This window comes from Emydura macquarii, unplaced genomic scaffold (genome assembly GCF_026122565.2).
Source record: "Emydura macquarii macquarii isolate MOO-44397 ecotype Brisbane River unplaced genomic scaffold, CSIRO-AGI_Emac_v2 contig_1551, whole genome shotgun sequence".
In the NCBI taxonomy this organism is placed as follows: Eukaryota; Metazoa; Chordata; order Testudines; family Chelidae; genus Emydura; species Emydura macquarii.
Window position 1 is genome coordinate 24,985,851 of NW_027131688.1, and position 25,908 is coordinate 25,011,758.

Below are 25,908 nucleotides of genomic sequence, written 5' to 3' on the forward strand. Positions count from 1 at the left end.
GTGGGTGAATTTTAATGCTTATGAAAGTGAGGGGCTAATAGCCTTGCTATGAGCCAAGCATACTTTAGTTAGGAGTCACACAAGCTTCCCTAGAAAGCTCTGCCAGTGGCCTTTATCCCAGATCTGCAAATACTACTCTTATCTGCTTCCCCTCCATTCCTGGCACTCTCCTCATGAAGAAGAGCCTGCTTTGCTGCGAGATGCCAAGCCATGTGGCCGTTTTGTGATGTGGGCCAAGGAGAATGGGGCTGTATTAATCTGACTTCATTTGAACAGTAACTTCAAAGTTTATGTTAAGCTTTGTGGATAAAAACAAAACCCAAGAACTTTATTCTGCATCTAAACAACTGCGTGTTCTTTTACCTTCTGCTGCTGTAATCTGACTGTTTTTACTAACAGAGGTTCCGTTTTTACTTGCAGAGGTGCAGTGCAATTTAGAAGCGTTTCTCATTTTGTTGCAGCCTTAACGGTGACCTCTCCTTCTCAAACACTGGAGAGTGGCTAAGAACAAAGACCTAATAATACTTAGAAATGGGAACCCCAATATGCAACTCCTCATGCCCTTCCATTTTTTGCCAATCTGGCAAAATTTCCCTCCTAGCCTGTGAAAACCTCTCCATTTCCTCCCCACCCCTGTCACTGGTGACTCTACTCCTCTCCTCAACTTCACCTCCGACTTCCCCTCCCCAAGTAGCACTTCCCGTTTCCTTACCTTGCAGCCCGATTCCCTTTCCTTGTGACAGCAGCAGTGTCTGGATTCATGGGCATCCAAGCTCTGCTGGGACTGCTTGGACAGGGCTTGTGCCCATGCAGAAGAAGACAGCACGCTGCCTGAATCAGAGCAGGAATTCGTAGGGTTCTGCATCATGTACATTTTACAGGAACCTCAGAATAAGTGCTGCAAGCTGTATTTTGCATGCAGTGCTGGTCGCCTTAGCTCAGAAAAGATATAATAGCATGGAAAAGGTCAACAAAAGAGAGAAGGTCAACAAAAATGATTAGGGGTATAGAACAGCTTCCATATGAGGAGAGATTAAAAACAATGGGACTGTTCAGCTTAGAAAGGAGATGAGTAAGGGGAGATATTCTAGAGGTCTATGATATCGTGCATGGTGCGGAGAAAGTGAATAAGGAAGTGTTATTTACCCCTGCATATAACAAAAGACCCAGGGGTCACCCAATGAAATTAATAATCAGCAGATTTAAAACAAACATAAGGAAGTGCTTCTTCACACAATGCACAGTCAACCTGTAAAATTCATTGCCAGGACAAGTTGTATAGGCCAAAAGTATAACTGGATTCAAAAAAGAATTAGGTAAGTTAATGGAGGATATGTCCATCAATGGCTATTAGCCAAGCTGCTCAGGGATGCAACCCATGTTCTGTGTGTTCCTAAACTGCCAGAAGCTGGGCTTGGATGCCAGGGCTGCTTCACTTGATAAACTGCCCTTTTCTGTTAATTCCCTCTGAGGTATCTGGCACCGACTGCAATCAGAAGACAGGATCCCGGAATAGATGGACTATCAGTCTGACACAGAATAGCCATTGTTATGTTCTTATGTAAGCTATATATTAAGATGGGGAAGGTTTATCAGCTAGAGGAATAGAGTACTAATCATTACTCTGAGGATGTTGGGATAATTTTGACATCTGAGGGGATCTGAGTTGGCTGAGGGCTCCTGAAGGGTGGATCACTGAGTTCATTTTTCAAGGTGAAGATGGAGGAGATATGGCGGTCCAGCAAATGCAGAAATCGTAGGTGAAGGGTATAGAGGTTTTATAATAAAGTGAAACCTCCCCCAAAACAATGTGTGGATCCTATGTAGCTGCCCCTTGACACCTGCTTAGAGACATCCCTACATGGTGCTATCAGGCAGACACAGAGACAGAAGGGACAGCTACAGTCCTCCCAGACATAGAATTTCATAGCATGAGCCTTTCCAATAGGATTAAAGCACTATTGTTTGTCAAGGCTGGTTTAATGCATAGGTGATACTAGCAGCTAACTCCAAGGGTGCCATATGTGGGATGTTGTGACAGTGCTCTCTTGATCTCCGTGCTTTGGCAAGGGATTCCGGATTCTAAACCAGTAAGGCTATGTTTACACTGGTGACGGCAAATTCACTGCCGCCAGATTGATCTTACACGATCGATTGAGCGGTCAGTGAGACCTGCTCAATCAATGAGGGAGTCGACTGAATAAGTCCACCCCCTCAACTAGCATAGCGCTGAGCTGACGGGAATGCTGTTGGCTCAGCGCAATGTGAACAGCGTGCAGAAGCAGTCGACGGGAGTTACACAAACTATTCTGCGTGGTTTGCGTAACTCCCATCAACTGCCACCGAATTTCCGGGTAAGTGTGAACGAGCCCTTACTCACAGAGACGTTGCGAACTCATGCAAATCGAAAGTGAAACAAATACAGACCTTTGTGAACTGCTGTTAATGCCAGAGATTCACAGGGCTCTGACTGTGCATCTTTGTATATTAGGAAATGTTTTGACTTCTATAGATATAATCAGGACAATGACTGCACCCAGGACCTGGAGGATCAAAAACCTTCCATCCCCCCCACACCATAGACTCTGTGCTATGAAAACCGTCAAATCCAATCCTGCAGGGGTTTAGTGATTGAAATTCTGTGTTTGTGTGCCAATTTTCCAGTTGATAACTCTTACAGTTGTCAGGACATAAAGACCTGAAAATGAGCACATTCCTAGATGACCATTAGTGTATAATTAGCCTATTAAAATTGTCAAGATGTTACTTTTGGTTAGTTAAAAGATGTATCAAAATCATTCTATTGTTTAAAAATAGAAGTGGGGTTTTCCCACCCAAGGAGAAGGAAAACTTATTCCTTATTCCTCTGTGATTTATGACAAGGGATGCTTTGATATAATATTCTGTTGACATTCTCGAATAGGCTAGTTGTCCACTCTGAATTTTTGATATTACAATAACCAGGTGCAACAGGAACTGGAGAAGAAGTCTTTCCTTCACACATGCTCTGACAATATTGGACTGGGGTAGTCTAGGGCCTGATTTTGCAGACTTTACTCAAGTAGTGCCAGTAAACCAAGGCAAGACTTGCTTGAGTGAGGGCTGAAGACTTGGGCCCTTGCATGAATGGAAAGTTTTTTAAATTTATATACACAGATCCAGCAATTCATCCTTATTGTAGACCTTGAGATAGCGGTGCATCTGTTCCTTTTTTTCAATCAAAGTCCAAATAGAGGTGAAGTCTTTCTTGAAATAAAGTTCAGCGTTTCAGAGAGATGCCATCCTTCTGAAAATTTGTCCAAATTTGGCTAAGTATGAGCCTTCGAAAAATCTCTGTTAATTCATTCTCAGTGGAGACTTGTTGAAGAGTTTGGCAGCTACATTCTCAATTCCATTTGTACTGAATATGCTCCAGCCCCTCACAACTCCTACATGCTGACTAAACTGCACACATGCCATCCCAAGGGAGCAACTGGGCATGCTTGGTCCCAGGATTGCAGGGTCTGAATTGGACTTTCCGTGCAATTGCTCCTGTTGGCTGCCAGGCACCAGAACTGAGAGCAGGGAGATTGTCTCTCTTGTGCTCTCAATGCTCTTGCTAATGGTGTACAGGCAGCTTGCATGGGCAGCTTGGAGCAGAAAGATGAAGCAATCTGAACGGAATACAGAGGGGTGAGAAGAAGAGATGCAGTATGGGAGGTTAAGGGCAGGAGTCTGGGCGGAAGGGAAGAGAGGAGCAGGATCCAGGAGATGGAAGACAGGGGCAGGAGGGGGGGAGACTGGGAAAGAGGGGATGGGAACAAGAACGAGGGTCAGGACCAGAGGGAAGGGAGAGGATGGGCAGAAGCCGTGGAAGGGAGCATAGAAGCAGATGGGAGGGGAACTATGGGCAGTTCATTCAGGTTTGTAAAACAAGAGCACCAGAAAAAAGCCCATGAGGAAATGAATATTTCTACATTCAGTGCCAGGTTTGAATGGTGCACAGTAAATATTGCATGTGGCCACCCGTTGAATGATGAGGATAAAAAAGAAATACTTAATAGCTACTCACCAAGTGAGCACTATATATTCTATACTCTGAATGAGACAGAGGTCCTGTGGAAAAAATTGTATGTGGTCAATGTAATTACAGACTGTATCATAATGTATACACACAAGGGGGCTCAATTAGAGTTGCACAGTCAGCCTGAATTTTGGCATTTCCTAATTTCTGAGTGCTTAACTCTGTAACCATAACATTCTCTTTCACTGTAGTCCATATCTATATAGGTGAGTGATATGAAAATAAAAAGAGAAAGCTTTAGCGAACAGCAAAAGTTAAAAATAACTAAAAACTGAAAATAGCCAAATTTTAAAATAAAGCTAACAATGGCTAAGTGGAGGGAGATTTGGGGATGTTTTATACATAATAAGGGCAGGTCTACACTACTGCTTAAGTCGATCTAACTTACATCTCTCTGGGGTGTAAAAAAGACGTCCCCCTGAGCAATGCAAGTTGCCGTGTCTTAAGCGCGGTCCACTCTGGTGAACATAGATCATCTTCACCAGATGCACTACAACAGTGCAGCTGCACAACTGTAGCGCTTCTGGTGTAGGCCTGCCCTCAAAAAAGCTAAAAAGAATAGGCCAATCATCCCCCCAATCACTTAGTTTGGAATTAGTAACAGCTTATCTCAGCCCCATTCCTGGATTTGGTCTTTTTCAGTTGTAAGCACCTTGGGGTAGGGACTGTGGTTTTCCATGTGTGTGTACAAAACCTAGCACATTATATCACTATATAAATAATAATAATCATTTAAAACCATCTACTTCGCTATGCTTTGTGCACTGAAGTATTATCCCAAGGCATGCTATAAACGGTGTCTTTAGGGTTAGTTTTTTCTCAGAGATTTATGAAGGGTTCAAGATTGCAGAACAATGAGTGCTATTTCCTTTGCAAGAGAAGAGGAATATTAAACCTTTCCTGGTTTAATCAAAACAGAACAGAAGGATGGAGGTGGGGAATTGTTTTGTTTTTTGTAATTAACATTTGATTTAAATTTCACACTAAAGCAAGTAAATACCACATAAGATCAATCTACAGGATGGGACAGATCTTCCACTGGTGTAAATCAGCAAAATGCCACTGAATTCTACCTATCTGTGTTACGGCCCTTGTTACCAGAGTATCTGAGCATCTCATCTTCATCATATTTATCCTCACATCAGTTTTGTAATTCCCATTTTACAGATGAGTAACTGAGTCACAGACAGGCAAAGTAACTTACATACATTCAGTCTGTGTCAAAACTAAGACTCAAACTTGGGTTTCCCAAGTCCTAGCGTAGCGCACTAAGCATCACCTCCGTCATTCAATGAAACAATAGAGAATCACATCAGCTGCTGACCTGGCTCTAGTTGTCAGATGTTAGCCTCATGCAGAATGCTCATTCGGAGCAACCAAAAAGGGGTCAGATGGTTTTGCGTAACCTATAGTATCTCTTTGGATAGTCTAAATAATATTTTTTGGGACTGTTTATGTACTATCTTTGCTGAACCTGCACTGCATAAATGACAGTATGCGTACTGCTATCCAAAACCTTGCCCAAAACTCTTTTTAATTGATGTCTATATAATGGCCAACATATCAAGCTAGTTGCAATGAGATGCGAAAGGTCTTGAGACATGTACATTTCAACAGTGAAAAACTGACATATTTCAGTAGGCTTTTATATCAACAACAAAGAAACCTCTAAAATCTACATTTCTATTTTACAAGCACAATTTTGCAGGAGAAATTGTTAGTAGCCAAGATCTAGTGCACACAAAGCTTGGGATAAGCACATACAAAACTGGTAGCTAAATGGGAGAACTACGCAACTTGCATGTGTAAGTTCCTTTTTTTTTTTTTTTTTGGTAATTCCTTTTAATATGGCTCTAAATTGTACTCGGCCCTATACATATGGATAATATAGTTTGCGCATGAAAATCTTAGCTTTTCATGAAAAAGTCTACATGTGAAAAATTACATACATAATATCTCTGTTTTATTTTCAGAAACTGGAAGGTGAGACATCCTTTGAAAAATTGGTCCCAGAAAACCCCAAATATGCAACGCTTGTTTGGACAAGTTTGTTTTATTTTTGTCAAACATTTTTTCCTACCCAAGTTGTACAAACTCTTTGCATATTTTTAAATACACATGAATAAAAGATATTCCTGCGGACTGATGTAGTACACAGGCTTTCCAGATCAAATGGTTTCCTTCTCCAGGTGAAATGTGGAAATGAGAGATAGCGTTGTCATTATACTATATTTTTGTTTGTTTGAACAAATATGGCCATGACAATCATTTTCATCGATTTTTAAAAGTATAACAGTGGTGGGTTTTTTTGTTTTTTACAAAAATTAATAAATAAAGCATTTTCCCTAGCGCCTTCGGTGAAAAATATTCCTCCCTAAACCTCATGTATATTAAAGTGCACAGAATATGCTGACTAGCATAAAGCAATAAAAGTGATTACTATGTGGCAGTGGAGAGGATTAAATATCATACAGTAGTTGGAGTTACCTAAAAATATTGTGTATCCAATAATCCAGAAAGAAAAACATCACAATAGACAAGTTCTTTGGAATTTTGTCGCTCCAAACCAGCCATCCCACTCTATGCACTGTGGCTCAGTGTAGGGTTTTTTAGTATGTTTCTGACAATGGTAATCATTGTCTTTTACAATGCAAAAAAGTTCATCATTAGAAGGGAAGCAGCTGACTGTCTATTGTACATCTACATATTTTGACAGGGAAGGTGTAAGCTCTCTTGAGAAAATAAAATACGCAAAGAGATTGCTTGTTTATAGTTGATGTTGTTAAATATTGAGGAGCTTGCTCAACTGGTTGTTGAATGAACTGGAGAATTTACTGTTGGCACTAGGGAGACTAATTCCCCACTTGATGACTGGCTGGCTGAGCCACCTTTTCGAAGTCCGAAGTGCAGTAATGATTTCAAGCAGGGAAAAACCATCAATTAGTAATTTTCAGACTCCTCCAAGGTATTGAAAACACAGAAACTATTATTTGCTGTGGGCAAAACTAACTTAAGTCCTAGTTCAGAATATGTTGATGATGGCATGAAACTTTAACAAGTACAAGAGATTCTGAAGGCTTGTTATTAAATTTATTGTCAAAATGGATGAAGAGAGAATATGAGTAATGAACCATAGATCAGATAAATCCCCATAGATATCCACCTATTCATTAGAACACACATTCACTGTTGAAATTGTGCACCTTGGAGTTTCCTCTTTTTCCCGAACCTCCTCATCACATCTGCCCTTTCCCTAGGGTAACCAGATGTCCCAATTTTATGGGGACAGTCCCAAGTATTTGGGGCTTTTTCTTATATAGGCCCTTATTAACCCCCATCCCTGGTCCCAATTTTTCACACTTGCTATCTGGTCACCCTGCCCTTCCCAACAGCTTCAGCCTGCTGCCTTTTGTCCGAAACCAAGCCCCCTCTTTCAATATAAAATCAACTTCCTTATCTGTTCAAACCACCTGTGCCTTAGTTTACTCCAGATTCTCCCAGAAACAGCTATGAAGGAGCAAACGTTTAACAAACAATTGCCCTGATCATAGGAGTTGATCTGCTCGTGCAGCTCACGTTGACTTCAGTGAGAATTGCAAGTTCTTGGTAAATGTTCAACCACCTTAGGATCTGAACTCTAATTATTCCTCGAATACTGTGTTGACTCTAGACCACTGAACTCAGCCTGATCTATTCTCATGACAAAAATAAACTACAAGATATTCATATTTGGCTAGAGTAGCCTGCAGTTCACATCTTGATATCCTTTTGTTTCCACTGGAAGGCAAATTTGTTCCAGATTCCCATAATTGTCATTGTTTTCAAATCAATACTTGGTAACATTTCTGCTCCCCAAAATCCTAGAAGTGTGATCTGGATTCATGGTTGATTGTGTAACAATCTGGGCCAGAGTCCACATAGGCACTTACGCATATAATTAACAAGTCAGTGTGTCTGCTATTCAGTGGCCTTGTTTTCTACACAGGTTTGCATAAGCAATCACAGTCCCTAGAATAATGGACCGGCAGGAGCTCATAAACAAAAGAACCACATCTATTTATTACTGGACAAGGATACAAAAGCAATTCCCCTCTGGCTTCTGGAGTTACTGTAACAAAGTAATTTCTCTCGCTCCCCCAGAGGCAGGAATAAAGTTGCACCCCAGAATTTCCGCCCAGAATTACTTATGGAGAAGTACTTCCCATTCAAAAGAGACACATCCCTTGTGAGGTTACCTGTGGGTTTGCCAAGAAAAACTCAGTCTCTCATCCAAGCACCCAATGCACTAACCCTGTTTAACTAGTCACATGTACAAAAGCTCAAGTGACCTGAAGAAGAGTTCTGCGTAAGCTTGAAAGCTTGTCTATCTCACCAATAGAATTTGGTCCAATAAAAGACATTACCTCACTCACCTTGTCTCTGTATGTATGGCCCCAGGCATCTATTGGCACAAATTACTTACTCTTTTCTTAAAATTAAAACATCCGTGAGCAAGAAGCCACTGGTGCTGATGAGCAGTATATTACATTGCTAAGGGATATGGTTTTGTTTTATTTTGTTAGGTTTAGAAAGCTCACATGGGGCTGAAGGAAATGACCGAGATACAAAATGGGAGAAGTCTATAGGGAATCAGGTTTGGAAGGGGATTGTCTGAAGCCATATTTTGCATGAACCTAGCAGACAAATGGAGATAGATTGCAAGGTTAGCAGAGGTCCAGTTATTTGAATTTATAGGCCTGATCCAAAGTCTACTGTAGAGAATGACAGGCCTTCTGTTGATTCCAATGGCCTTTGAATAGGCTTTGTCCAAAGGGGGGAGAAAAATATTTTGCAATCCTCCACTTCATTTTCTTTGATCCCTTCTAAGGGGAACCTCAGAAATAAAGTTATTATTCGAAACAAAGATAACATTCTACATGTACATAGTACCTTCTACCCCAAAGGTTTCCCAAGTGCTTTATGAGCTAAAATATACAGCATATGTAAGAACCCCAATGTGCATCAAGGGAGATTTCAGAGCTTACCTGAAATCCAAAATTCATGGCTTAGACCTATCTCTAATGTCTCCAAAATGAAATCCCATGTTGTGTATTTTACTCTTCTCAAGAATCATTTCAGGGGATTCTCCTCAGATAGAACTTTTAGTACCATCAGCTGATGATTGTGACCGTCTCCTTGTAGGAATTTACAACACAGTCTCTGTAAAGAACTCAACAAATTATCGAGGAAGAATTCCAGTGAGACCCTACAAAAACTCCTTTATGGTGTACTGAGTTTCTGCCATCCTTGCTATAGGAATTTAGAGGGTTTTTTTTAATTAGTTGATACTACTGCGGGAACCTAATGAACATCAGTATTTTAAATACATATGACACAAAAGTCAGATGATGTGTCTTTTCAATAGTTTTTCCATATTATCCATAAAAACTGGATTGATCTTCTTGCCTATTATCCAAGGTAAAAACCTTTCATTTAAAACCCCCCACAAAACTACCTGAAACATCTTGACAAATGCAAACGTGGCCTTCACTGTGTTAAAACAATGCAGTGTTGCCTTGCCAAGTCTGTGTTCAAACACCGTAAAACCATAGCACCAGCAAAAGTTTGATTCTCCCTCATTCATCTAAATAGGATAATAACTTTAAATCTTAGGACCTGCTCCTGCTTCCATTGAACTCAGTGGCAAATCTCTCCTTGGTTTTAGTGGGCATTGCAGAAGCAAACAGGGGGTCTGCTTCATTGCTTAGAAAGCTCCTGGCAGGAGTGTGGACCGGTTATCCAGGTGAAAAATGTAAAGTATTGTTCTAGTAATTGGTACACCCTTTTGGTTTGTCCATCTGTTTGGGGGTGGCAGACGGTGGAAGTGAATACGTGGATGCCCAGTAACTGGAGTGCTTTGTGCCAAAAGTGAGAGGTAAACTGTGGACCTCGGTGTGAAAATCTGTTAGACAGTAGCCTTGGCAGAAGGCAAGTGATGAGAGGGGCTGAAGTGGGCCATTTTAGTGAGACAGTCATTAAGACTACTGTGTGGCCATTGGATACTGGAAGTTCCATAATGAAGTCTAGGGTGATGGCAGATCAAGGCCTGTCTAGGGTTTCCAGAGGTACTAAGGTGTGGCGGGGTCAATTCCAAGGCATTTTAGCATGTGCACAGCACTCACAAAAGTCCATGTAAGCTTGGACTTCAGTCTGTATGCATGACTACCACAAAAAACGGGCAACCATACAGGAGGTCTTAATGCAGCCAAAGTGACCTGCCAACAGAGCAGCATAGCACAGTCATAGCTGTATATATATATATATATATATATATATGCACTCAAACTGTGTTATTCCATCTCACATGAAGCTTGCATCTTAGCGCCTAAGGGTATGGACTGCATTGGATCTTCTTTCAAGGCAGACCAGAAGAGGAAGACCAGATGTTGATGGACTGCAGCACTGATAAATTTACTAGGCTTGAAAAGGTAGGGGGCTCAGAGGTAGGTTCCTTGGTTTCAATACTGGTGTTTTCTGAGAGCCCCGAGCAACACTACCATCATGTCTGATCTGTCCTGGAGATGTACAGAAGCATAGTTTGTACATCAAATAAGAATGTCATATGGGACAAAGACCCAAAATGAATGTCTATGTATTCATACAGGAAACTGGAAATGTTGTAGGATTTGTTCTTTTAGTATAAATGTCTCTTCCTATAACAACAGCTTTGTGATTCTTTATTTCTGATGCAAATCGTTTTGAGAAATAAAGGAAAGGGCTGCCTAATCTGAATGGAATGTAGGTGATTTTGGACTAAAAAATAGTCCAAAAATGGTCCTCAAAATAGGGTACTTTTGACGTGTTTCAGGGACTTCTAAGCTGACAGCTGATCCCAGATCTCCGTAAAGGGGGTTTTCTAGAAACGTGGTGGTGGGTGCTGGTTTGCCATTGAAAAATCAAAAAATTCAACCAAAATGAAATTTTCCACACAAAAAAATTCATTCTGGTTGAAAGCCACTCTTTGTTGAAAATTTTTTGAACACTGTATTATATATTTCTTTTCATGTAACAAAGTTACCACAATATAGTTTGCTATATTTTGAGAACTGTAATATAATAATGACACATGTTATAACATTTTCCATGTTCTCACATGTGACTGTGCTAGTGTGAGCACAAATACTTATGAGGAAAAGCCCACCTAACCTATTTATAATCATAGAATCATAGAAGATTAGGATTGGAAGGGACCTCAGGAGGTCATCTAATCCAAACTCTTATCTTATTTCCTTCCACAAACATTATATCCTATAGCCAAATTACCTTCCAGTGCAGATGATTAGAAAGATTCACCTATTAAAGAATCTCTTTCTATCACCAATGACTTATTTTTATGCCAATTGCTTTTTCAGCCTGTACTCAGAGTCTAAGGAGCCAAAGGCATCTGTTCTAACAAAATCGAAGTAACTAAGTTATTGCAAAAGGATGTGCCAGAATAGCATCATAAACAGAAGTAGAATGGTCTCTCTGTGCTATGATGTGTCTGAAAAGTCAAACCGGACTGAAAAGTGAGCATCACATAAAATGGGCTTTTGAGCTGCCTACTACTACCTTCTCAAGCAACCTATCCAGAAGCAGGTTCTGAATGATCCACCATAAACTGAAAAGATAATGTAACAGTGAGGAAAGAAATACTATGAGAGGCAGTAATGTAGGGCTTGATCCAAAGCCCAGTCAAGTTAGTGGAAAGACTCCCATTGAGTATAATAGGTTTTAGATCATGTACTTACTTAATAGCTGGGGGTCATCACTGTAGATGATAAAACATATTTCATAAGACTAGCCTGTATGTTTAAGCGCATATAAAAATGAACAGAATAAACGAATAAATATGATTGATACTGAACCCTTTCATCAATTCAAAAGGATTGCTTTTGATATTATATAGGATTTTGAGGAATGCTTGAACAATATAATTGTATATGTTCAATGGAAGATGAGAACAATGGTCAATGATATCTTACTCAAAACACTATAGATTTTTGAGGAAAAAAAGGGATCCTTTTCAAGGAAGAAATTAATAAGGTAAATTGACAAAATGGCTTTATGGTAATACCATCTAAGGAGTAGCTATCACTGCTGGACCAGCAGTGCCCTACTTCCTTTGTACATGACACTATAATAATACAATAGTTTCTGCAGAAATGCACTTACTAAAAGGATTAAAGTCTAGTCATTTACTATAGAATTTTTCCCCCTAGGCTATTACTCAGTCTCAGAACCTTTTAGTTTTACCAGCAAAAAAAAACCAAAAAAAAAAAAAAAAATCCACAACAAACTTTTGTTAACTATGTTTAGAGATTGCAATCATTAAATTAGTGTGTAGCCAGAGCTTCACACAAGGAGATCAGCATAACAGGCAGTTAATGTTTACAGAGGAAAGAGCAGATGTTATTTTGTTTGATATCTGTTACATGTTTTGTGTGTGTTTTTGTTATAAGAATTCTCTGAAAGCGTGCAGACTACACAAAGTTGTACAGTAATTCCATCAAAGGGCTCTGGTGCTATGCAGGGCCCTCAGGATTGTTACTTTCCTGGATGTTGTCATCAGCAGTCTTTCATGCCACCTTCTTATATATGGTGTGGGGGCTATATGAGACTTCATATTATTTAAATGGCAGTGACATATATTATGCTTTGAAATTAGCATGCATTATTTTGTAGTGTCCCACATAGAGCTGTGTGCGAGGAAAATTCACTGCTGGTGAAAGCAGTGAGAGAAACAAAATCATAGGCCTGAGTGTCTTTTCATGTACACCTGTTGAACTCCAGTATGACTCCATTTGTTTCCAGGGAGTTACCTCTGATTTACAGTGAATAGCGGAGCCACAGGTGCATACAAACCTTTGCGTCAGTCTCTTTCCCAGAGCTCGAAACTTCCATAAAAAACTTCATACAATCCATAACATATTGAAATTCAAATTAACCCTTGACATGGTGTGCTTTTAAAGGAATGTCAAAGGTTCTAAGATCCTCACTAGTAGTTATCTAATAAAAAAGCTAAAGAACTACATATATCAAAAGCCTGTTGGACAGAATGATAATAACTAAGTGGGAATTACCTTCACGAGCCATTTTCTCATTAATGGAAATTATTTGTAGTAATGATATACAATACATCGGCCTGCTGCCATCATATGTTCTTTCTTTTGTTAAAGAATAAAAGTGTGTGTGTGTGTGTGTGTGTATACGCACATGCACATCTATATCTATAACTATACACATATATGTATATGCAATATTCACCCACTCTAATATGTAATATACACACACACAAATGTATTTATATATATATAGATATAAATAAAACAGAGCTGGGAAAATACTGCCTATACTTTGGGAAGTTGAAGTTAAGACCAAAATAATGTGGGCAAGAAAAACGATGAGTTCAGGTTACCATGGCATTCTTTAACACTTTAAATTCATTTGGCCTCAGCAGTACAGCACATATGAGGCCAGACCCTGCAGTCATTATGCAAGTAAGACTCAAGATCATGGGGAGTCTTGGCTGTGTAAATATTGCATTAAATGGCTAATGATAAATGAAACCTTACATTCCACTGAAATGTCACAGTGCAGAATACATAAGATACCAGTGAAGTGTGCCATGACAATTTATATTCAGAGGATTTTTTCTTTGTTTCTATATTCATTTTCACTTGAGTTTTCACTATATTCATTTTCACTTAAGTTTACAGATGAGGGAGAGCATCCTTGGTCTGGATTTCTGACTTTTTCACTCATGAAAGATAGAGTTCATTTCTTGTAAGAGCACGATAATACCTACCTCTTATATAGCACTTTTCATCTTTTGACCTCAAAGTGCTTTACAAAAGAAGACTCTCTTCATATTCCCGTTTTACAAATAGAGAAGTGTAGGTCCAGAAAGTGGAGACAACATGCCCACCACCACCACCCACTGGGCTTAGACCTCTGCTATTTTGAGTCCCAGGTGAGGGCTTATTCCACTAGTCCACAGAATATCCATGAATTAATAAACTCAAATGTTTATTACAAAACATTATTCTTCCCATCTCTATAACTCTGCAAGCAGGGGCAGCTAAATGTACACAGCAGGCTTTTTCAGGGTTCTAATCCGGCTAACAACATAAACTAAATGAAAAGCCCCACTACCCAGCTGCCTTTTCCCACTGATTTCACTAAACTATGTGTATGGACACCCAAGGCAGGAGTTTACTGCTTGATATTTAAAACAAATATGGTTTGTGTTTAAATGATACAGATAAAAATTCCTGCACCTAAACTATTCCCTACTACTGTCAAAAACAAGGTCATTTTCCAGCATAATACTGACAGGATAGCCAAAGGCTCAGAAGGGACCAAAGCAATACAAACAGTTTCGCTCAAAGATCACCCAGTTTCTACCTTCTGGTGTGGCCCTGGTCAAGTCTTATTTAAACTCTCTGGGCCTCCATTTCCCCCTCTGAAAATGGAGATAATAATAATGACATGTCTTTGTATAGCGTTTTGAGAAAGTCAGTATAAAGGTATTTTAATAAAAATTATTATCATACAAAAATTGCTTTTCTCTGTGCAAGAGCTTCCAAAATTCAAGGTGATATTTACAACTTCTTTTAAGCTTTGCTCCAGGATATACTTGTCATTAACAGGGCAGTTCTCATATTAGTTATGTCGTACTGGTACAATGGCACTGTCAACTTCTTGTGTGTAGGAGACACAGCTTCTTTTTAATCCGCGTAAAAATCTGGAGCTCATTCCTTGAAGAGCTGAGGATGGACATGAACCTGTAAATGCTCCTGGCTTCAACATAGCAGTCCAACAAAATACCAATCGTTTTTGTTTCTGCTGCTGTGGTAAGCCACAATTTGAGGCATAAAGTTGCTCTGAGTAGAAAACACCATCCTTCCAAGAACAGCTTTAGCTTTGTGAACCTCCAAAACTAACATAAGCAATGGGGGCATTGAGACAGAAGCATGTATTAAATTTGCCACTGAGAGTGCTGGTATTGCAGTTTATAAAAATGCAAGTTTAACATACTGCATGAGATCCTTAACTGAGCTTTTTCCATGGCTGGCCTGTAGAATCATGGTGCCATGCATGGAGTCAGCCTGGAATGGGAAAAAGTAACAGAGACATATGCATTTTATCATCACTAAACAAACTGTGGCTGTAAACATTCCATCTCCCGTTAAATTGCAGGCTTCTTTGAAGATCGATGTCTGTTTTTCAAATGTATCTTTATTAAAAAACAATAGACGGAATTTCCAGTTGGCGAGCAAAGGATCTAAGGGGTGTGGGGAGTGTCACTAGGACCTGCAGTGTGTGGGGGAAAAAACTGAATCAGGCAAGAACAAGATGACATATGTCATCGATTATCACACTGATAAAAAGTGAGTTTCTCCCCTCACCCTACTTCCACTCAAAAAGCCTTTAACCACAGCTATTTCATAGAGTCTCTCTTTGTCCTACTTATTTCATACACACAAAGTTAACTGTTGTGGTTCAGACAGTTTATGTTTGGCGTGTGAAGAGCAAGAGAGAAAATTGCCCATTCTTTCCTACCATAGACTATTGCTATACAGAAAGCGCTTTTGAATTTAACTGCCTGGATGTAAGAGCTCCGTCACCAACAGGGGTGAATACCTACAGTACAGCTTGGTCTGAACACACAAGGATCGGATTGTTTCCATACTTGCTTAATCATGCATAGGCTGATGGGCAAGTGTACAAGAAAAAGCTATACATATGCTACAGGTGTACAGTACTATGTAGGCATGTTAACATGCTGTAAGAGAGATTACATCTGTAGGGATGTGTGTACAATCCATCGAAAACTCAATGTGGGATGAAACATGAGGCACAAATAACCTTGAGCTTTGGGAACCTTCAGCACTGGGTTGGAGCCTGATTGGAATTTTGCAATTCATTTCCATTTCTAGCTTAAAGGAGATATAGAGGGGCAGCTGAGAAGCATGGCCATGCATCAGTTTTGCTGGAAAAACTTATAAAAGGTCGATTAACACTGTGTTCTGTAAAGTTATAATTAAACATAGCCATCCTGGCATCTTTTACAGGAATTGCATGCCTTTGGGGACAGATTTTCAAAGATTTTTAGACGTCGTATGGTATAGAGAGCTACCTAGTGGGATTTTTGGTTAGTCAGGTTAGGCACCTAGCTGCCTTGGTTAAATCCCACTGGGCATCTACCTACACTTTCAAATGCCTAAATCATTTTGAAAATCTGGCCCTTCATCCTTTGGATCCTTGTAGTCCTTAGACATGCATGTGACGTCTAAGTCTGAAAATTAGAGTGAACATATACAGCAATTGGCTTCCATTTTCAGTAAAAGGTCCAAGTGCAGGATTAAGACACAGCCTTGAGTAGGGTCTGCTACAGAACTACACCATTCCCAGAGAAAGCTACAGGAGACACAATCCATCCCAAAGTTCTGTACGGTTTAGGAGGAGCATGCATCCCATAGGATGGTACTGAGTGCTTCCTTCCCTACAACCAGTGTGAAGTGTGATAATGAGGAAGGAAGGATGGACAACTTGTAGACAAGGGAATATACTGCACCATGTGATGAGATGGTACAGAAAGCATCCCCCTCTGGAGCCCCCTGGAGCTTTGGAGGTGAAGTTCCACAAAGCACCCTACCCAGGATGCTACGAGGGAGTCTGAGTGCAGGAATGCCATTATGCCCAGTATTATGCAAAACTCCTTGTGCCCTCCCCCACTCGTCACCCATGCAAGACCCAGGTATAAGATAAGCCCTACAGTGTATGATCAGTGTCAATGGATCTCAGAAAAGGATTGAAATGTATGAGCTTTAATACCAGTAACATTAATTTCCTTCCAAAATATTGGCCAATAGGAGGCCCTGATTTGGAGTACTGAGTTCAATTTGGGATGCTGATAGAAAAATAATGCTAAGATTGACAATGTCCAGAGAAGGGCACTGAAGATAGATGTATGGTAGGAATTGGGCAGCAGGAGAGACTGCAAGAATTATAATTACTTAGTGTTGTAATGGGAAGCATTAAAGAGGATTTAATTAAGGTATTTAAGATTATGAAGGGTATAGTAAAAAATTAGTCAGTCCATCTTTTTACACTGTCTCATATAACAACAAGGAAGTCACTTGAAGTCATGGCAGGGAAATGTAAAACAAAGGTGAAAGAATAATACTTCACAGTGCATGCTATCAGTCTGTTGGATTCATTGCCACAGGAGGTCACAGAGTCAAATACCAGCTGAATTTTAAAAAATGGGTAGGTAACTTTATGACCAAGATGGTCATTTTATGAAGAATTGTATTTATGTTTGCTAAAATAGGGATAATTAAATCTCAAATTACAAGTCATAAAATGATTACCATAGGAGTCAGGAAGGAATTCTTTCTATCTCCCCAAACAGCAACGCCCATTTATTCAAATGTCATTTTCTAATTTAATCATCATTTTCTGAGGCGCAAATTAGAGGTCATTACTGAAAGCAGATACTGGAGTTGAAGGACTAGTGATCATCCAGTATGGCATATCCTACTGGACCTCAAGTGCACTATGGGCGAGATCTTAACTGGTGGAAATCTATAGAGCTCCAGGGTATCGAGTAAGAAATTCTGCCATCCAGGCTCACCTTACTCCACCTTATTCTTTGAAGACAATAGGCCTTTTCACAGAGTAAGGTTCTATTCCCAATCTTTCTAATGGACATGTATCTTTTGAACATATATGCCCCAGTTCAGTCACAACCTATTGGGTTTAATACTGTTGACTTACAGAGTAGGAAAGACTAATCTCCTCCACTTTAAGAATTACTGGGTGAAATTATTTGGCTTGTGTGATGAAAGCATCCAGATTAAATGATCACACTAGTCTTTTCAGGAATTAAAATCCATTAATCTATTAATATGGACAATAATTTGTCTCTATATCTGTCTCTTTCTCCGTCTATTGATTATTTCTCTGTCCAACTTCCTGAAATTCCTTTTCATCTAAAATTCTGTAGTCTTTGCCAGAGGATAATTTTTGGAGAAAGTTTCTGATTAACTGCCTAAATCTATTATTTAGATAAAATTCAAAAATGAAATATTTGTCACTTTCGAAAAATTCTTTTAACATTTTTTTGAATCATCCCAGGCAAATTTGAGTCTAACTTATGCTGCGTAAATTCAGGATCATTCCACTGGAGTCAATTGTGTTACTCAAGATTTACGGTGGTGTAACTCACAGCAGAATTTGGTACTCTGGTTTATTAATCTTAAATTTGTTTTATGTATCTGTTTTCTAGATGAAAGTCCACATTTAAGTATTTTTCTGAATAGTTAGAGAGTTCTTTGAGAATTTTTAAGACATTCTTTTTGAACTCTTAAACCTCTCAAAAATCCATTAACTTTCTTCAAGAAGGCCACAGTTACCCCTTAGTCATTTCTTAAAGACTGGAGATGAACTATCTGGAGTAAAGGACATTGAGCAATGTGTATATGTAGCTTTGAAGAAACTTTGGTACAACTCTAGCAAGCAGAAGAGGAGACCGAGATAGGTTCATTAACACAGTTGTCATCTTGAGTATAGTGTTATTTACATAGTTGGTGGAGAATAATTAGTTCCACGTAGCAAAAGTACCAATATTTTTCCTTGGACAACTTTATTATAGAAACTAAGTAATTCCCATAAATAAAACTTAATTAAGCTTGAGTTCAGATTGCAAATATATACCAATTATGTACAGGAGAAAAATGCCTTATTAAAATGTTGTAGTGCAGTAGCTTCAGAAAGAAAGTCTGGAAATACACAGTATCAGAAACAACCTGATTTCTTGCAATGTGTTCAGCTCTGCATTTACTGCCCATGTAAATATTTTGTATATATGAGAAACATGCCATTTTTACTGCTCCCTGTTTGTACTTTGAGCAAATTAAGGGTTTTTTTTTTTTCATTTCCATTTCAACTATTATTGCAGCTTAAGTTGTATTCTGTAATTTACCACAACAAGATTCAACCTTTGGAAGAAAATAAAAAGTCTTCACTCAGTCCTCAAATCTATTTAAGATAAACATCATTGCCCGGTCATTGGTTATGATGTTTGGTTAGGAACTTTTTTTAAAAAAAAGTGACTTTGCAATGATCTGTGGAGATCCATACCACAACTTTTTCTTTTCTTAAGAGCCAGGTTCTATAGAAGTTGATGCATGTCGTTCTATTCACTTCGATGGGTTTTTGATCACACCCTTGTTTGATACAATTTTGTGCTGTGATTATTTTAAAGCTGCTATTTATTATTCTTAAAAATATAAAAATGGTTTGCCATGCTTCAGACTAGTAAAATATAATAAGCTTCACACAACAAAGAGCAAAAAAATATCTCTTTGGTTAGCACTGAGGTAATGCTACTGCTCCTAACCTTGTACTTAATCCAGTAGCACACAATTCTCCCGCTAATAAAAGTTACATGAGCAAGAGTTTATATTATATCATTACATTGGGGGCTGGATGGTGATAGTATGCCAGCACCTGATCCAATGCCCACTGAATTCATTAGGAATCATCAGGAATTAAGCATTCATTTCTGGAAACTTTTAGGTCTACAATCTCCCCTGGAATGCGTATGTGTATGTTGCTGCTTTTCAGTTTGAGGGATCTTCCCATGCACACCTAACAGCAGAATTTGTAGGTGGTTTAAGTCCCAACCCTGGAAATACATATGCACATTCTTAATGTTAAATACATGAATGGTTCCATTCAATGTGATTACATGTGTGCTTAATGTTAGCATATGTTTGAAGGATCAGAGCTTAGGTAACAAATGAAATGAGTGCCATGGCCTCAACTTCGTCCCAAGTGGACTGCTGTCTTCCTCACCAAATTGCCATGCAATCTGAATCAATTCAGTATCTGTGGCATCTGGTAAGGGATATGACTGGAACAATGGGAGTGCAATGCTCACAGCTGTAGTGGATTGGCAAAGCTATGTGGTGAAGCTTGCACAGTGCCTATAGAACCAAGAGGCAAATTGTAAGCTATGGCTCGGCCCCCATGCCTCACTCCTTCCCTTTTCCATTATCAGTATTCAGTGAGTTATTCTTAGTGCTGGCTCTCTGGAAACAGAACAAACAAATCCAACATAAATAGCTCCTGGATTCTTTTACACGCTTACCATTTTTCTAAATGTATATCATAGAGATCTCAAATACCTTTCAGGTCTAGACCATCTCTCTGCCAGTCAAGGATCGTTTTCTACAATTCATCCAGCACTTTTAAATATGACGTGTGATGGGATCTTTCCTATTTCCATTGGGAGACTATTCCACAGGTGAATAATTCTCTTTCAGATAAGTTTTCCCCCTGATATTCAGCCTACATTTTCCATTTGTTAATTTTATTCTACATCTCTAAATTAAACCCTCTTTAAAGATGGTAAATAATCTCTGTCCTTCCCTGAAGTTTCCTTCCTTCAGAAATTTGTGCTCTCTTATCATGTCCTCCATGGTTAGTCGGTGTGTGCATATTTAATTCTGCTAATTTTTCACTGTAAATCAATCTCTCCATCCCTCTCACTGTTGTTGTTGCTCTTCTCTGACATCCTTCCAATTTGTCAATATCTTCCTGGTCATAAAGTGGTCAGAATGAGCCCATAGTCCAGATGTAGTCTCCTAGAACTGTGTAGGTAGAACATATTATCTCTTAGTCTTCTGCTTTTTATTCTAAAGGCATGATGTCTCTTGTTTGCTTTCTCTCTTTCTCTTTGTTATAATTGTCTGTTGTTTAAAAACACAAGCCACGTCTCTGCTTACTTGTTTTGTGTATATGTGTGCATGTGTGTATATAGATAGATAGATAGATAGTTCTTTAAAAATGGGAAATGTTTCCCCAAGTCAAATCCAATTGGGCAAAGGCCTAAAGAAAGAATTATCTATGATACTGATTATGCAGCATAGCTCCAAAGTAGCAAATCATAGTATCAGGCCACACTGATGCATGGTGTTCACTCACTGAGGTGAATATGATAGCTATATAGTGTAGTATGTTCTGTTGGATCTGCATTCCTGTGGGGATATTAACATTTGGAATTGCATTGAAAAGTCATTCTTTAGCTCTCAAGGGCACGTGTCTGAACTTGTGTGGAAGATCTCATCCTTGCATTTCCCAGTGATAAATGAGTATGGTGTAATGAAAATCACAATATTTTTTTTTATTGGCATCCGTTATACTGGCACAATTTTATACTGCAAGCTCCCTCCACAAGGTAAAATGCATTCCATGCTCTTTTGAATGTGGTCAGAATATTATGGAGGTTAAAGCTGTCATAACGCAAATGTTTTAATAGTGTTTATTTTAATTAAGAACCAGTTCTTAGCAGCTCCTCGATGATGCTTGAGCTTTCCTTTTGGGGGGCTGGAAATGATTGTTAAAGTTATCCACTCTGTGCTTTGGCTGAATAGAGGTTGGGAAATGATAATGTGCTAAATACGGGCATTTGTTATTATTTTTTTTTAGCCTTTGTGTGTTAGGAGTCCAGGGGAATGAACAGATGGGGAAGCGAGTTGCAAAGACATATTCAGCATAGGCCTGAGGATCTTAAAGGACCTTACAGCCCTTAATTAATTCAATCTCACAACACCCTTTTGAATTAAATAGCAGTATACCCCCAGTTTTTAGGGCTATATTTTGCCATCCGTAGTAATGGTAAATACCGGTGAACAGTCGCAATGAAGTCAATGCAACTACTTATAGGTGTTACTCATCATTAGAAATAGTGGTGAAATCTGGCCACTGATGAGTAAAACAGAGACATGCAAGAGATAAGGACAACAGCAATTCACAAAATGCAACAAATTTTTCACAAACCTTTTTATGAAATATTGGTCCCTTTTCTCATCAAAATTCATTTTTTTAAGAAAATTTTGCTAAGGGCTTGATTTTCAGAAGCTCAAGTCAATGGCAGCTGTGAATGCTTAGCACTTTGGAAAATCAGGCTGCTGGTTAGTTGCCTAGGGCCACACCATGAGTCAATGACACAAAACAGAAACAGAACTCACTGTTATTACTAATGTAATGCTAAATGCAGTGGGGTTAAGTGTGGTCTGAGATTGCTGGAATACTTTATGAACTATCCATCCCACTACTTTATAATGGATCTTTTCAGGCAGATTGTAGAGGGTATCTATGTCCGTGAGCCCAAAATTTTTAAAGGATGCTGAAGATGCACAAGAAAGACAAAGATTACTTATCACAGGTTAAAGGAGGAAGATGGGGCTTGCCTAATGTGTTCATCTGTGATAAAACCCTTGTAAAAAGTGGTAAGAATTCTTTTTCGCTCTTCCAAGCCTGAAAGTATATAAGCAGACAACAGAGTAAATTACTGCCATCAGTAAGAAATTCCCTCTTTTGGTCTCATAGGTAGCAGCTTGATATTTCACTACTAGCACCTCTCTTTTAACAATACTTGCAAAGCCTTTCACCTCTAATTCACCAGGTCAAATCTGGAACAGCTTGCTACTAACTGAAAGTCATTATTTCTGGGTAGTTCATGTGAAATTGTGAACTTTGTGATGTTTATTAGAAACAAGACTAACAATTGGGATTCTTGTTGGTAAATTCAACAGAATCATCTAGGAGTGAATGGAGCTGGAAACTTGAATACGCTTTCATCTTCAGAGGTGATCCTTGCAGGTCACACTCAAGACATATCGGTTGAGTGGTGCAGAGGAAGCTGGTTTTTGTACTAGTTTTCTGGATAAACAGAGGACACCAGTTTCCAATCAGTTAATCTGGTGCCTTTCATAGGCACTAATCACATTACAATAATGTACAGCAATGCTTTCTGTTGAAGTTGTATTATTCAATATATCTGGGGAATGCATTTTCTTTTCATGATTTTGGTTTATATCCTGGCAGCAGCGCAAATGTGATTTCTTTGACTGATGGCTTGTTGCATTTGTGTGCATATTTAATCAACAATAGACTCAATATTTAAACAGCATATATATCTGTGGAGTCAGTCAGCCAAACTTTGCTGTCCGCTACACCAGTGTAAATCTGGAATAGCTTCACTGAAGTTAGTGGAGTTACTTAATCTGTATTTACTCTGGTGTAACGAGGAACAGAATCTGTTCTTTGTACTGGCATAATTGCTCCCTTATTCAATTTACATAGTAGAGAAGGCCCAAAATAAACATCTGAATCTACTGTATATCTGGATCTGAATTTTAGGTCTAAGACAATTAAAAGAAAGGAAATTAGAACTAAATTCCAGCTAAGTTAAAGAAAAGTGTCAAAATGATGTTATTAAATTCATTTCATTAATTGCAACAGATTGTACCTGAGGCTTATGTGGGTGGAGAGTGGGGTGAAAGGCAGAGGGAACTTTGCACAGCCTGTGTGAGCACCCAACCATTGCATTCTCTGTGCTCAGGAGCGAACAGAGCCTGCTAATTTCCTACTCCCCCTCACCAAGACAAAGGGGAGCAAGAAGGAGGTGGTTGATGGCACTGCCACCTGCCCCGTGGAGCAGGATTGACACAATGGGGGCAGCAAGTTACAACCACAGAAAGGCTGTTCCAATGGGAGTCTTCCCGCTGCATCCGTGAGGCAGAATTCTTCCCTGACGCACCACACCTGAGGTCCCTAAATGGGACAACTGAGCCCTTCATTTATGTATTGATTTTGGAAGGGAACTGGAGCTGCATTGTGTAACATTTTCCCACATCCAAGGGCATCAAGCATTTGATAGTTCTGTCGCGCTACATGCTTTCATAGTTTCAGCTCTGGCTGATTCAATAAATGAATTTTATTCATTCCCAAGATTCACACTCAGCTATTCAATAATAGCTTTGATGCAATGTTTTCATTGTGTAAAGTAAAGAAAAATACTGTAATAGGCATTGAGATATAAAATCCAGTTTCTATAATAAAGTCATTGAAACAAATCTAGCACAAAAGAAAGCAAGTACTCAGTGAAGTCCCAGCAGGAACGTAAGTGGAGGGTTTGAGTTTTGAGAACTGGTCTGCATTTCTGACTAAAGTGAAACTTCTTCTCTCATCTTACCCAATCAGAGAATGTTTTGTACAGTTTCCAGTAACTGTGGATTCACCAGATACTGTTTCTCGGTCCAGGTACAGCAGGAGTTGAGTCTATTCATGTGGCTTCCATACACCAGGATGTTGCGTCTTTAAGGGTGGACTAAGCAGTATTACAGAATGCTTAAAGTTAACCCTTTTCAGTAATGCGTGACCATCCTTGAACCCAGAACTCAGATCTGGCACTGTTTCTCATAGGTAATCAAACACACCTAACTCCAAACACAGTCACCTTTGGAACAGAAACTTATGGACACATAAATGTGTGATTAAATTTTGCTGAAGGAAAGTGTGTCTGCATGTATACTCAGTAATACAGGCTGTAATATGGAGTACAGTATATATTTCTAAAAGCTCTTCAATGCAAACCAAAATGAAAAAAAAACACGCCATCTTCCAGAATCTAAAGGGTGAAAACACAAAGAAGGGGGGGAAAGTAAGGTGGATATGACCAGGAATAATGGGTATAAATTAAGCAAAAGAACTTTTAGATGAATACCAGGAAAAAAGTCTGTACAGTGAGGTCAGTGAGTGTGGAAAAGCCTTACAAGGAAAGGATTGGAAGTCCCCCATTATCTGAGTGATTTAAAGCTAGATTGAGCTCTGACACACTCAAGAATGCACTATAGGGAACAATCCTGCATTGACAGGAGGACAAAAAAAATGACTCCAATAGGTCTTTGCCATCTGTGATTTTTATTATTCTAAGCCTGAAATCCTGCCATTTCCTGTGTCCCTGTGTGAGCAAGCATGGTAGCATTTCATATACCAGGTCTGTTATAATGGACCTAGCTGTGAGAAGAAATTCTTTGCTCCCTCTGTCCACGATCAGGTTTTGTCTAGCTGTTTTCCCCTTGTCTATTATTTGTGTTCTGTGCATGTCCTTAGTTCAAGATTCCTTGATTAGGAAATTAGAACAGGAAGCTCCTTATGTCCCACCTTACCCAGAACAAGATCAATTCAGTGAGTTCTCCTAACACTTTCTCCTCTCTTGCCCCATTCTTAACCAAGTTGTCCTGAGATGTTGTAATAATTGGGCCTACAAATTTACCTGAAATGTAAGCTCAACTGTAGAAAGTATGTAAAAGTTTATAAATTGTCACAATAACCTGCTATGTAAAATTGTTTGTAAAAAACAAACAAACAAGGATACTAAATTAGCCCAAACAAAAAGGCTTAACTAATATAATTCAGAAACTGTGTTAAAAAATGCCTCGTAAACATAAACAATATAAAACTAAAAATCCATGAACCAAAATTGATGTGTCAAAAAGTAGAACTAATTGGTAAACAAAAGAATAAACTATTACACCTGACTCTCCCTTTTGAGGTTCTTAGAAATAAAAACAATTTTGGGGGAAAAAAAGGCAAAAAAGCAGCTGTCTGCCAACAACCACTACAGCAAGCTTTATCATCATGGCTGCCACCTCCCTCCCCCACCTCCTGGGACCCTGAACCTTCTTCATTCTAATCCTAAAATTCATCTTGATCATACCAGGCCAGAAAGAGGGATCCAGACGACAGCGCCAGTGGCTCCAGCTAAGGCAACACTACCATCTGGGATGTGAGCCTGCATCTTCCCTATCCCCCATGTGTCCTTTTCCTTCCTTTCCTTGTTTTTTCTCTTTCCTAAACTTCTCTTTCTGTCTTCTGTCTAATAAGAGTCTAGCTTAGCTGGCCAAGACTGTATATTTTGCAACAAGCCTGTGACAAGAAAGAGGCAGCTAATTGCAATGCCCTAA